This window comes from Aquarana catesbeiana, linkage group LG02, assembly GCF_042186555.1.
Source record: "Aquarana catesbeiana isolate 2022-GZ linkage group LG02, ASM4218655v1, whole genome shotgun sequence".
In the NCBI taxonomy this organism is placed as follows: Eukaryota; Metazoa; Chordata; class Amphibia; order Anura; family Ranidae; genus Aquarana; species Aquarana catesbeiana.
The window spans coordinates 473167148-473181259 of record NC_133325.1 but is presented as its reverse complement, the minus strand read 5'-3'; the positions used below and the strand labels follow the sequence as shown (position 1 = coordinate 473181259).

Here is a 14112-nt window from a genome sequence, read left to right as displayed (position 1 = left end):
TTAACAATGAGAGACATGATAAGAAAATTATTCAGAAAAACGCATTTCAAAAAGTTATAAATTGATTTGCATTTTAATGAGTGGAATAAGTATTTGATCCCCTTTTAATCAGCAAGATTTCTGGCTCCCAGGTGTCTTCTATACAGGTAACAAGCTGTGATTAGGAGCACTATCTTAAAGGGAGTCCTCCTAATCCTAGCTTGTTACCTGTATAAAAGACACCAGTCCAGAGAAGCAAGCAATCAATCAATCAATCTCTCCACCATCACCAAGATCAAAGAGCTGTCCAAGGATGTCAGGAGCAAGATTGTAGACCTACACAAGGCTGGAATGGGCTACAAGACCATGGCCAAGCAGCTTGATGAGAGGGTGACAACAGTTGGTGTGATTATTCGCAAATGGAAGAAACACAAAATAACTGAAATTTTCCCTCGGTCTGGGGCTCCATGCAAGATCTCACCTTGTGGCCTTTCAAATGATCATGGGAACGGTGAAGAATCAGCCCAGAACTACACAGGAGAAATTTGACAATGATCTCAAGGCAGCTAGGACCATAGTCACCAAGAAAACAATTGGTAACACACTATGCCGCGAAGGACAGAAATTCTGCAGTGCCCGCAAGGTCCCCCTGCTCAAGAAAGCGCATGTACAGGCCTGTCTGAAGTTTGCCAATGAACATCTTAATGATTCAGAGAAGTCCTTTGTGAAAGTGTTGTGGTCAGATGAGACCAAAATCTAGCTCTTTGGCATCAACTCAACTCGCCATGTGTAGAGAAGGAGGAATGCTGCCTATTACCTCAAAAACACCATCCCCACCATGCTTTGGGGGGATTTTTCTGCTAAGGGGACAGGACAACTTCACTGCATCAAAGGAATGCTGGACGGGGCCATGTACTGTCAAATCTTGGGTGAGAACCTCTTTATCTCAGCCAAGGCATTGAAAATGGGTCGTGGATGGGCATTCCAGCATGACAATGACCCAAAACTCACAGCCAAGGCAACAAAGGAGTGGCTCAAGAAGAAGCATATTAAGGTCCTGGAGTGGCCTAGCCAGTCTCCAGACCTTAATCTCATAGAATATATGTGGAGGTAGCTGAAGGTTTGAGTTTCAAAACGTCAGCCTCAAAACCTTAATGACTTGGAGAGGATCTGCAAAGAGGAGTGGGACAAAATCCCTCCTGAGATGTGTGCAAACCTGGTGGCCAACTACAAGAAACATCTGACCTCTGTGATTGCCAACAAGGGTTTTGCCACCAAGTACTAAGTCATGTTTTGCTCATTAAAATGCAAATCAATTTATAGCTTTTTTGAAATGTTTTTTTTTCTGGATTTTTTTGTGTTATTCTGTCTCACTCACAAAACTACCATTAAAATTATAGACTGATTATTTCTTTGTCAGTGGACAAATGTACAAAATCAGCAAGGGATCAAATACTTTTTTCCCTCACGTTAATACCCAGGAGAGCATAATAGCTGCCAAAAACTATATGGAAACATCTAGAAGGCTGCCAGATACAGAGGAAGGATTCAAATAAGAACCACAACAAAGGTAGACAGAGAGGCTAATTTACTAAAGGATTTGAGCACAATAAATTGCGTGAATGTTCACTTAAATTATCCAATTATTTGCAGACAAAATAAGTAAACATGAATTTTCTTTTCATTTGATTGGATATAGGAATGAATTTTCACATTTTCTCAAATCCTATAGTAAATCAGCCTCAGTGTCTTGTCCATAAAAATGCAAACTGTTCATATTTCACTAGAGTGAGTATATAACCGAATACCTGGTTTTGCTAAAAATTGTGGAGCTATTTAGTTTGCTCTACAGAACAAATGAAAACAACAATGAAAACTCCTTCACTATATGGACAAAAATCAAATTGCAGAACAACCACAGAAATCTCCTAATGGCGGGCACACCTCCCACCTCGCAAAGAGTCCTGAAGAAGGTACAGCAGTGGCCTGTCTTAAAGCAGAATTATATTGCATCTGAGCACCTTAAACCAAAAGCATGATTTAATTAATTTCTAGTATTCAAAGAAAACTCATCCATTCATCCATGTCTCCATGCTTTATTTTTCTGAGAAATTACTTGGAGGAGGATGTGCTTAGCTGAGAAAACCCCTTGTCATGACCTTGCAGTAATACATTCATGACCTGTCTGTCTCTTACCTGGTCTGTGTATCAGCCTTGAGGCTTGTACTCTCACACCTGCCTACATTAAGTAATCTTCCCTCTGTGTGGCTCCACCCTAGCCTCAACAGGAACCACTCTTTAACACCGTATTCTCCAAGCCTGCCTTGCCGTGCAATATTGTGTGTTTGGCTTCCTGTTTGCCGTGTGCTCTGAGTTTATCTCTGTCTCCGTTACCGATCTTGGCGTGTTCCCGACTATCCCTGTCTGCTTGTGACCCTGACCTTTGGCGCGTTCTCGACTATCCCTGTTTGCCTGTGACCCTGACTTTTGGCGTGTTCTCTGTTATCCTGGTCTGCTAGTCGCCCCGACATTTGGCTACCTCCTTACTATCCCTTGCTGTCCTGGGCTGCTGTTTCCTCTCCATCCTCCTGTAGCCTACCGTGAGCGTGAGCTGGGAGACCCTGGGGGCTGCGACCTGGAGCCAGTTGCAGCCCAGTCCATCCTCACCACTAGAGGCTCTGGTGAACACCTGCTGGCTCTTAGACTCCGCGCCCTGGGGAATCTATGCTCTAACTCACTGTGGGATCTGTGTTGGTGCTCCAGGGGACCTGCCTTCCTGAACCACCCCGAGTTCCATCCGCAGCAGTCAGCCTTAGGGTCCACTATCATAGCGGTGCACTCCTGACCCCAACGGGGTACATCTGTCACCTGGATACAGGTGACCTGACACCCCTCCTGAACATTCCTGGGATGTATGCCATCAGTTGCCTAGGCATGAAAACCAGGAAGCAACTGAAGAAATGGAAAAAAAAAAAAAATTAAAACAAGTAAATATGATATACTTTCCTATCTATTTACTAATTATAGCAGTATAAGGATTAAAAATGGTTAATGTTGAAGAGAGTGAAGTTCCTCTTTAGGCTGATCATACACTAAAATTATGATGTGATCTTCAGATGTACCACACTTCACTTGTGTCAGACAACTCAGAAAACCTTTGCTCGCCAAATGCCAAAATATGCATGCAGAAAAAAAAACACTTTAATAAAATGTAACACATACAGATGCACTTACATGAAAGTGGCTTGATCTAACAAATTCCTCTATCCATGCCGAATACCCATAACAGTGCCTGCTTGTAATTAAATGAAGGTGCTGTTTGCATGAACATTTTTTGACAGGCTCCTTCGACAAAAGTCAATTGAATGATCAATAGATAAGTGTGGGTTGTGTAAAGGAGCTCACTTCTTCCCCTGGTGCTCCATGAAGCCAGGAAGCCCCATGTTTTAAAGAGAAATGGGCCTTTCAGTTTATGAGAACAATATCATTCAGAGACTTTAGGTGAGAAAAACATTCCTTCCAGTGCCATAACTTTCTCTTAAAATTTGTCTTCCACCTAGATCTGGCGCTAATATAAAATAAAAAATATCATCACAAACGTCTAAAGTAAATGTATCAGTTTAGTTAGTTATGGATAAAGTGAAGAATGGATAAAACTCCTTTTTCATTTTTTTTCTTCATTTTCTATATTGAAAACAAAGGGGGAAGTGAGCATAAATTTCTCTAACGTAAAAGAAATCCTACACAGTTGTCACTGGAACTGATTTCTTAACTGGAATATTTTCTGTCTTCCACTTTTCAATTTTGGATTTTGCCTTACTTTCAGTCCTAGCGATATTTCTCACGTTTATTTATATATATATATAAGGGGGGTTTACCCAGGGGCAACACAGCAATGAAAACCCAACTGGAGCCCTTCCTTTGTCCTAAAAACTAAATAAATAATGTAAATATGCTTTAGTAAGTAACTATGATTTAAAGGTAAAAAAAATTCTCTTCCTGGGAGTATTAAAAGAGAAATGGACCTTACAATCATTTACATTTTTTTGCCCAGGCAGTAACACACACCACAGTCTAGTCTGGTGTATAATGGCCATCCATTCTACATGACTCCGCCTAGGCTGCTCGTTGCTATGGATACCCGAACATTGTGTCGTTTGAGCTAAATAGATCTCAGACCGCATTTTTATCTTTTATTGCTTTTAGGAAAAGGGCCAGGGGGAAATATTTAATTTTTTTTTAATTAAAATCACACTTATCCTTTCATTATGCACACTTTAAAGAGCATGCTCATATCACAAACTTAGAATGTCATTTACTGAAATGTAATTGTAGCCATGAAATGGAAAGGCACAATTGGCCAAACACTATAACCGACTTTTGTTTATGTCTTTCTGTTGTTGCTTTGCTTGAGCATCTTGGGGATGCAAAGGTTTCATTGCAGATGGATGAGAAAGCTTGGCACGTAAAAGTGAACCCAAAAAAAAAAAGAGAAAAGCTTAAAATTCAGCCGTGTGCTACATGTTGCCTGTGGCTTGGTTGTCGGACTAATACTGAATTGGCTGAAGTGTTTGATCGGGTTGTCTCTGTAGCCTGTCTATGAATATTTAACTACCTCTGAGAGGAGAAGCTCGGAGCAGACAGTGCAATGAGAAGCCGTAATTTCCTGCTGCTTTTTCAGACACCTGGGATAGGAATTAAATGTACAGGATTTATTGCAATGAGAACAAATAATGAAATGGGTTCAGTGATTGACCCTCACAAGTAGATTTGCTTTCATGCAGAACAATGCAATGGCTCACCAACAAAGGCTTGTCTTGGATTCTGTTCTCTGTACTTGTTAATATCTTCCACAATATAAAAAGTAGTTCATATGAATGTTTTAAATGTTACTGTTCCCCTTTATGTTAATTTTAAAATCCAAATGACTATAAACTGTATTTATGTAACTTTTACTAAACCAAAACAGACTGTAGTCATATTCTAAATGTTGGGTACACAAGCAGTGTCTGGTACCTGATCATTTCTGGTAATTTTTTGATACCTAAAATGCAACATTATAGTGCAGTGTGCACAACATTTTTAGGCTCTCCTGATTTTTTTTTTTTATATCTTAATGAGACAAATTGTTGGGCAATTTATGCCTGGTTAACTGCTTACTAAAAAGGATTGGTTGGAAGGAGCTCCCAAAATGCACAATGGCATAGTGATCATGTCAGAACCTGGATCAACTACTGATGGTACTGTGGAAGGTTGGAGTTCCGGTGTCCACCAGTGGGTGTCCCCCAGCAGATCCCAGCAATTCGTCTCCATCTGATGCTGGCTGCAGGGAGGGTATTTAGTCTCTCCTCTACTATTGCCTCTCTTGCGTTAGTGTTTTGCCTGCTAGCCACACAAAATGTTTGCTGATTTATCCTGAGCCTAGATCCTGTCCCTGCCTTGTACCTGTATCCTGTACCCTGCTACCTCATAGCTGCACCCCTTGCTCCTGATCTCAGTCCTGATTTCCCCTTCCTGATTGTACCTTGCAGCTCCTGTTTTACCCTGTTTATCTGTGCTCCCCATATTGCATATATTGTATTATAGTTAGTTTGCTAGTTAGAATTTCTGTCACTTGATTAGTTAGGCTGTTTGGTAATTTGTCACTTGGTTTATTGTTCATGTATTTCGTCACTTTTGCAGTGTATTCTGTTTGTTGGCCCTGGTGTTTGGTTGGATTATGTTTCACTATTAATAAACTATTAATAAACTTATTTTAACCTCTTACCACCCAAGGTACATCATATGAAGTCCTAAGGTTTAAGTGGTGATACCTGAATGATACTTGCAGCTACAGGCATCATCCAGATATCATTTTTTTCTGTTCAGCCGCTTGATCCTATTTACAGGCGGCGGAAGGAGATGTTCCCCCGCCGCCCTCCCATGATAGCTCACCCTTGCTATCGGCGAGCCAGAGAAGAAATCCACTGGCGCCGGAAGTTTGCCATAGAGATTTCCACTGTCCAGATGGTCCCCGGCAGACTTTATGACCTTCAGAGGCCCGGGTGAGACGTTATGTCATCACGTCCTGCCCAGCGGAAGTAAATACTGCCGAGCACTCGGCTGGAAGGGCCATGATCATCTCTTTTTTTTTTTTTTCTCGGTCTTTCCTGCCTAGAGGAGAGATGTGGGGTCTTATAGACCCCACATCTCTTCATAAAGAGGACCTGTCATACACTATTTCTGTTTATAAGAGATGTTTACATTCCTTGTAATAGGAATAAAAGTTATCAAAAAAAAAGTTAAAGGGAAAGTGTAAAAATAAACAAATTCAAATAAAATAAACAATAAAAAATAAATGTACATGCGTCGTGCCACATATGTAAACGGCGTTCAAACCACACATGTGGGGTATCGCGGAGGACGTCAGAGTGAGAGCAACGATTCTAGCCCAAGACCTCCTGTAACGCTAAACAGGTAACCTGTAAAAAAATTTAAACCATCACCTATGGAGATTTTTATGTACCAAAGATTGGCGCCATTCCACAAGTGTGTGCAATTTTAAAGCGTGACGTGTTAGGTATCTATATACTTGGCGTAACATCGTTTTTCACATTATACAAAATAATTGGGCTAAATTTACTGTTTTGTTTTTTTTTCTTTATTCATGAAACCTTTTTTTTTTTTTCCCAAAAAAAAAGTTAGAAAAATTTCTGCGCAAATACCGTGTGACATAACAACCACCATTTTATTCCCTAGGGTCTCTGCTAAAGAAAACATATATCATGTTTGGGGGTTTTGAGTTATTTTCTAGAAAATTATGATTTTTACATGTGGGAGAGGAGTGCCAGAATAGGCTTGAGCAGCAAGTGGCTAATCATGTACAGTCTGGTTTCAGTTTCCTAAGTGTAGCTACACAGACCTGGTCATCCCTGCTGCTGAATGCCTGCAGTCAGTATCCCTGACAGCTCATCAACCAATCTAGCCAAACAGACTGGGTTTGTCAATTGTATACAGTATTTGAATCAGAAGTCTTAAAATTACTGTGCAACCAAGAAGCCTTATACACTGTTGAAATACATGTATGTGAATTATCTGATCTGCTGAAGGATTTTTTATTTGGTTCATTTGCGTTAGAGTTCCTGGTCACCTTTTTGTCAGTATCTGGCCCACCTAACAAGCAAAACTTCAACCCTATACATATAAGATAAAGTGCAACGCTTTAAAAATAAATATGTAAACAAATAAAATAAATAAAAGTAAAAATATAACCATCTGAAAAGAGTCCACAAAAAGTATCTGTGCTACCTCTTAAAGTGCTCAGAAAAACAGACTTGGTGACTTCTGTCTCCCACAGACAATAAGCATACATAGTGTCTTATATATATAGAAACCTAAACTAGGGTCAAAGCTGCGCTCAGATATAAAAAACAAAAAACTAATGTGGGAGAAAAAAGCTGCCAGCACCTAGGAAAAGTCCAGTATCTGACTCCTAAAGTATGGTAAACAAGCAAAGTGCAGCGCTATAAGTATATGACATAAAAAGAAATAAAGTCCAAGTGACATAACATCATTCAGTAGATATAAATGAACAAAATCAATCAATAATATACAAGGAAAATATATATGTGGCATAAAAAGAGATAAGGTCCCACCAAGTGACATAACATCAATCAGTAGATATAAATAGACAAAATCAATCAATAATGGACAAGGAACTTAGATCACAGATGCATGTGAAAAAATATAAGAAAGAGTCCAGAAAGAACCATGGAATTATATTGAGTCCATAAAAATAAAAAAACCCCCATCCAGGAAAGATGTGATATGGAGTGTTAGTAGATAATCCACCAAGGAGTGTATGAGTAGAGTCTGCTTACCGGACGGCGATGACTGCTGTTACGGCAGTCTCGCCCAGCATAGGGATTATGGTCTCCCAAAACCAAAGGTATAGAGCGGGACCAGTAGCTTTAGCAATCCATCATAACCGGAAATAGAAAGCAAAACACATCCATAGCGCAATAACGTATGATAAAAGGTTTTTATAGAATAAAGGAATTGCACTTACAATTTAGTAGAAAAAATATAGCATGAAAGGTATTAAACACAGCGGCGGTGTCTCAGTGTACCGCGATTCACTTCCTGTACTGCAAAGCCCTTCCGAGAACGTGATGACGTCACCATCGTAGGCTCCTCCCTACGCGTTTCGTCACGATAGGATGTCGTCTGAGGATTGGCCCCATGGCGTCTTACCAAAGGGTACTGACCCTCTAAACAAAGAGTGGTCACTCAGCACTTGAAACAAGCATCCAAAGTTCCACCACCTTCACTGGATCCGATTCACCAACACAGGTTCTACCCTTATAGAGTCGAAGCTTCTCTGCCCTTATCTTCTTCTTGCATTTTGTTATTCATCAGTAAGGCTGCCGATCATACTGCTGAACAAGTGAGAATTTGTAGGGTTGGGGTTTAGCGGCAAGTTCCCACACAACTTGGAAGGGTCAGAGCTTTGACTGTCCTAATTGACCCAGAATAGGTATAAGGAAGACTTTGAAAGCTGATGAAGATATTAATACTAAAGTGTGCCATAGATTATGCAAAATCTCTTTTCTGTAACCACGGATTGCAGGAAAGAAGATTTCTTAGTTCTCTTTCCTACCAAGCTATTGTGTTCTCCCAGCAGGGGGCGGGGGGGGGGGGGCTGCAGGGAGCCATCCCTGTCTGGAGAACACAACAGTGATTACTGCTAGCGGCTATAGCCATCGATGGATTGACTTGGGTACAGTCATGTAAATGAGTTTGCCCATATATGGATCGAATATCGACCAGCCCCTGCTGAACCAACTGAGATTCTATCCATCTAGGGCCGGCTTAACACAGGTACTTATAGGCACCACAAAGTTCTATCAGCGCAGTTGTTTTTGAATGTTTTAGGGAAGGTCAGGTTCACTTCAACAATGTTAAATATTTTAATGAATTAAGAAACGTTCAGGCTCTGAACAAATTGCATTACGTTGCAGAAGCTCAATCTTGATCAGACAGCAAGCGTAAGGAGCACTTTCTGGAGCCACCTGAATGACAGCAGAGTAATCAGATTCAGGGTATTGGGCAACAACTGCACCTTAACTTTCCTGTATGTGTACTATATAAATGACCTAGAACTGATTTGTGGGTATTTGGCTGGTAGCTACATATGTGCTTATTTGCCATCTGACCATTTCTGTCATCCATTTTTACCTATTCAATCTGTTGACAGTCTTTAATCCACTGATTTTTCAGTTTATCGTTTCAGCTAACGCATGTTTGCTGATGGTAATTTTTAAAGAAATGGTTAATGTTCTTTCTCAAGAAAGGTAAAACATTGCTCAAGAACTGCTAAATGTGTAATTGCTGCAGTCATTTGCTTGTAGAAATATCTGGGGAGGCTTCTTAATTTGAAAGTGCGAGTCATAGTGACAGCTTTGTGAGAGGAGATCCTCAGAATCAGAGCAACCTAGCACGCTAGATTAACTCACTGTTTTTCTGTATTTGGTGACATGTCAGAAAAAAAGCTGCTGTAATTAGCCAACAACTAGAACTTCTTAATGTAACAGTGTGATGTGAGTGTATGTGTGTGCAGTATCTGGTAACATAAATGTAATTTTGTCGTACGTGGTCTTTTGATGCTAAGGTTAAATGATTTATGTCCTGCACAAGACTACCTAATTGCATATTGTGTGTAATTAGTATTTATCTTTTTCTGCATTTAGTGATGAATGAGGGTGCACCTGGTGCATGCTAAATGATGGTTTCTCATGGCACATCTCCATTTAATTGTTGGGGGACTGGAAAAAACAATCAGATATTGGTAACCAGATGAATGTTTAGGCCTGTTTCCCATTTTCTTCATAGTACCGCTTAATAACCACAGTATATTTTCTATTGTGTTTTAGCAGTTAATTGGACCATTCCTTACATCAGTGTTTTTTAAAATCATTCCATTTTGTCCACCAGAGGGTAAAAACTAATATAACCTGTACATTTTTTGGAACCTTGTAGTGCTTGCATTGTCTTTAGACCACTTCCTTTTATCTGGTGATAATTTATCTTAGGTCTAGGCTTTTTTTTTTTCATACTTACCTGCTATGTATAATTGCCTTGCACAGAGCAGCCCTGAACCCTACCCCTCTTGGTAGGTTCGCCTGCACTCCTGGCTACTACCCCCGGCTGAGTACACCATTGCAGGGCACTTGCTATGGGGGCACTTATGCGTACTCGCTCCCAAGCCCCCACATACAAAGCATGACTCGGCTCTACCCACCGCTCCTGATTGACAGCAGCAGGAGCAAATGGCTCCTGCTGCTGTATCTGAGCCAGTGAGGAGGGATAGTGCCTCTGCTCTCCTGCGCAATGCTGGATCGAAATTGGGCTCAGCTATGTATTTAGGGGGGCTGTGGGGAAAGCTGAATGCAGAAGGTTTTAGACTGCAGTAAGGTAAAAAAAAAAACCTTCTGCCTTTAAAACACACTTAAGCTTAGATTCACACTGCTGTGGGATTGGAACTTGTGCGAGTTCAGCTGAACTCGCACAATTTCATTCCTGCATGTCAGTACCGAATTCGGGGGCGATTTCAGAGACATCTGTTCGGGATTCTGCACAGATGTCTATTGAAATCGCACCTGAAGTCACCAAAAGTAATACAAAAACTACTTTTAGGAATCAGTGCGTCGCCGCAAAGTCGGCATAACACCAATTGGGATGGTGCTATTTCCGGCAATAACCGCTGATTTGGCATGCAATTTGACATGTCAGATTGCATGCCAAGTCGCATCAATGTGAACCTGGGCTTAAACTATGTCAGTTTTTTTTTAATTGATGTCTTTGTTCGCTTTAGAAAGATTTTCTCTCACTTCTCTCAGGAGTGACAGATAATTCCCCCAATGGGACAAAGACAACGAAAGAAAAAATTTGGTTTTGGATGTATAGTATTTTAATCCTCGCCTTCCCAATTCTAAACCTTGTTTTTCTTATTTAAATATGAAATACCAAAGCCTTTGTGTTCTGTGGAGGCTCTTCATTTGATTCAAGACAGGGCAGCATTTAACCTTGATATGAAGTCGAGTCCCTGTACTTTACATTAAACAGATTTTTTTTCTATTTCATGCACATTTTTAGAAACTCCTGCACCAAGTCTTTGGGCATTTTTATCTTTTCTTTTTTTATCTTGTGTCACACTTTAGAAACCTATATATTTTTCTCAAATGGATCTCTTGTGTTGGGTTCTCAGACAACAATCAGCTAAATAGAATGTTCAAGCTCCCCCTACCTCACTGCTCCACTTCCAGCTGGGAAGTAAGTGTATGTTGGCTAAGTACTCTGTATGAGTACTCTTAGACTGAATCTTCCTGAGATTCTCTTCTTCCATCATTGAGTAAAATAATATATTGGGTGTAATTCCTGCTGCTGCGATTACAAGGGAATTGTAATTTATGTTTTGGAGAATGCAACACGAGGAGCACCCAAAGGTCCATAGTAGACATGGACACCGCCAAGAATTAGGGGTTAGCTAACAAGTTGAGCATACAGTGCATATAAGACCTTGTTACCCAACCTGTGGCCCATGGGCCCAGGGCCGCAGATAGGGCAGTGCAACCAGCCCTGTTGTACCGGGCCCGGTCAGCAGGGGGGGGGGCAAGCAGCTTTGTAGTTAATTTCTAGCTAAAAAAACAAATTGGCTCAATAACTTTATTAACTCACACCTACTTGATTAGCAAGGTATATGGTACCTTCCTGGGCCCCATCAGGTTAACAGAGGGGCCCAGGAGGTGAGTGCAGAAGAGGAACTTTTTTCTCCATTTTCGGGCGCTCTGCACCAGTGTACCTTGTAACAAACTAAAGTTCCGACCGCTCACTGTATGCTTTCCCTGGCAGATGGATTCAATTGTAATGTGGCTCCCTTCCCTCAGTATATGCCGTGCTGCAGCCTGAGAGACTGATTACGGAGGAGGCTGAGATAGTAGTGCAGAAAGAGTAATCCCGGCGGCGGTCCACAGGCAAGCATTCCCCCTGCACACACACCGTGACACATCACGCAGGCTGAGGCCAAGGTGCAGTCCCCAGACTCCCCATTGTGTGCTCATAGTCATCATCATTATCATGATCACAGCAGGTGCTCTATGGCTTTGTCAGTATATCATGGCTGTTGGGTGCTGACTTTCTTAATATATGGCTGTAATGTGTGTTACAGACTATAACACAGCACAGACATAACAAAGTCTGCACCAAACAGCATGTTACACTGACAGAGCCATAGAGCACCTGCTGTGCTGTGATCATCAAAATGATGATGACCATGAGCACACAGCGACATGCTACTTTACACATGTGATGGGGAGGGACAGTAAAAACACACAGCCAAGCTGCATTTTTACCACCCCCAAAACCACTCCCCTTTGAAAATTTTTCATCCAAGCTTTGCAATCAGGTCAGCCTGTCAGTTTTTCATGCGGACCTGATTGAAAGCTTCATGCAGGTCTACAGGAGTCCAGATATGAATTGACTTGTGTGCGTTTAGATCCGCCTACCTCCGTGTCTATTCAGTTAAAAAAAAAAAAAAATGGAAAAGAACATCCTTTTCTTCCTTTTTTATTTTTCCAGACCTAAATGTGACAGAACAGAGGTAGCCTGATGTAAATGGACACAAGTTTGTGGTGTTTGAGGACGCAAACTGAACAGCACAGATGTCAAAACACTGACATCTCTCCCATTCAGATCCAGTTGTGACTGTTGGGGTGCTGTAAAGCCGAAATCTGGCTTGTATCTTAGGGCAAACTTCTGGGAAAATCAGTGAGACAATCACACAAGGAAGAAATTATGTTTCTGGGGGGCATTCTGTACACATTCTGTGTACAGAACACCTCCAAGTAGCCATATTGCATTGTATTTTCAGAAAATTGCAGAGCTGCATATTGAAAAGGAAAGGTGATTTTTTTGATAGCATTCAATTACAATATGACTTGTGTCACAAATGTGTACGCTATATTATTTTATCTTCATTTGCTATTTTTTTTTTCCTCCTCGAGTGGAGTTACCTTTTAAATCACATGTGTCAAACACAAGGCCTCCAGGCAATTTTATGTGGTCTTCACACCCAGGGGGGTGGGTGGAATGAAAATGTGGGAAGCCTGTGAAAGAGAGATTATTCTTGCACACTATGCATAGCAAACCCCTAAACTCTGCACTCTGTATGTAGCACACCTCTGAACCCTGCACTCTGTACGTAACGCACTCCTGAACTCTGTATGTAACACACCCCTGAACTCCACGCATAATGCACTCCTGGTAATTATTGACCCTTTAGGATCATTCCACTGTGCAATTTGGCCACACTCACCATTCAGTGCGGTTTGGTTGGGGGTGTGGTTGAGTTCCTGCACATATTTGCAGAGAAAACAAGCCCTGCATTAAATAATATATTCTTAATGATTCATCCGGCCCTTTGAGGAGAACCATAATGCTGATGCAGCCTACAATGATATTGAGTCTGACACCTTTTCTTTAATTGATTAGTTTATTTGCTCTATATCCCAATACACTTTATATTTTTTTTTCTCCCTGTGATCTTTTATAATGTATCTTGCTAAGAAAATTATAAAATGTGATGCAAGTGATTTGTAAGGGTGTTGTAGTGAACAATAATGTGGGAGCATTGATTTGTAAAGAGGCAATTATTATTATTATTATTTATGGTACCTGTATAGCGCTGTCAATTTACGCAGCCCTAACTCACATTCATACTTAGTAGGGCCGTTTTAGACAGAAGCCAATTAACCTACCAGCATGTCTTTGGAGTGCGGGAGGAAACCCAGACAGGCACAAAAATAGCAGAGATCTCAAAGCAGTCTTGTGTGACATTATTCTATAACTGTCTCTTGAAATTTGTTCCTAGTCTCCGACAATCTCTTGTCGCATGCCCTTAGTCTCTGATCATTTTCAGTTGCGTGTCTAAAATCTCTGACTACAATTCTGTAAAAATATATGCAGTAAATATGTGCTGCCGACTGATGATTTCAGGGGACACCCTTGAATCGCCATATTTTTGTTAAGTTGAGCACCACTAATATAAGACGAAATAGGATGGGTGGTTGAGTGCACCACAGCAGCAGTTGTGGGTAC

At 41.0% G+C, this 14112-nt stretch overlaps 1 protein-coding gene across 3 annotated transcripts in view; it reads left to right on the top strand.

The window, feature by feature from the left end:
• The window catches only part of MAGI3 (membrane associated guanylate kinase, WW and PDZ domain containing 3), a 548042-nt gene that overhangs the window by 366402 nt on the left and 167528 nt on the right, over nt 1–14112 (top strand). The gene's annotated exons all lie outside the window — the stretch shown is intronic.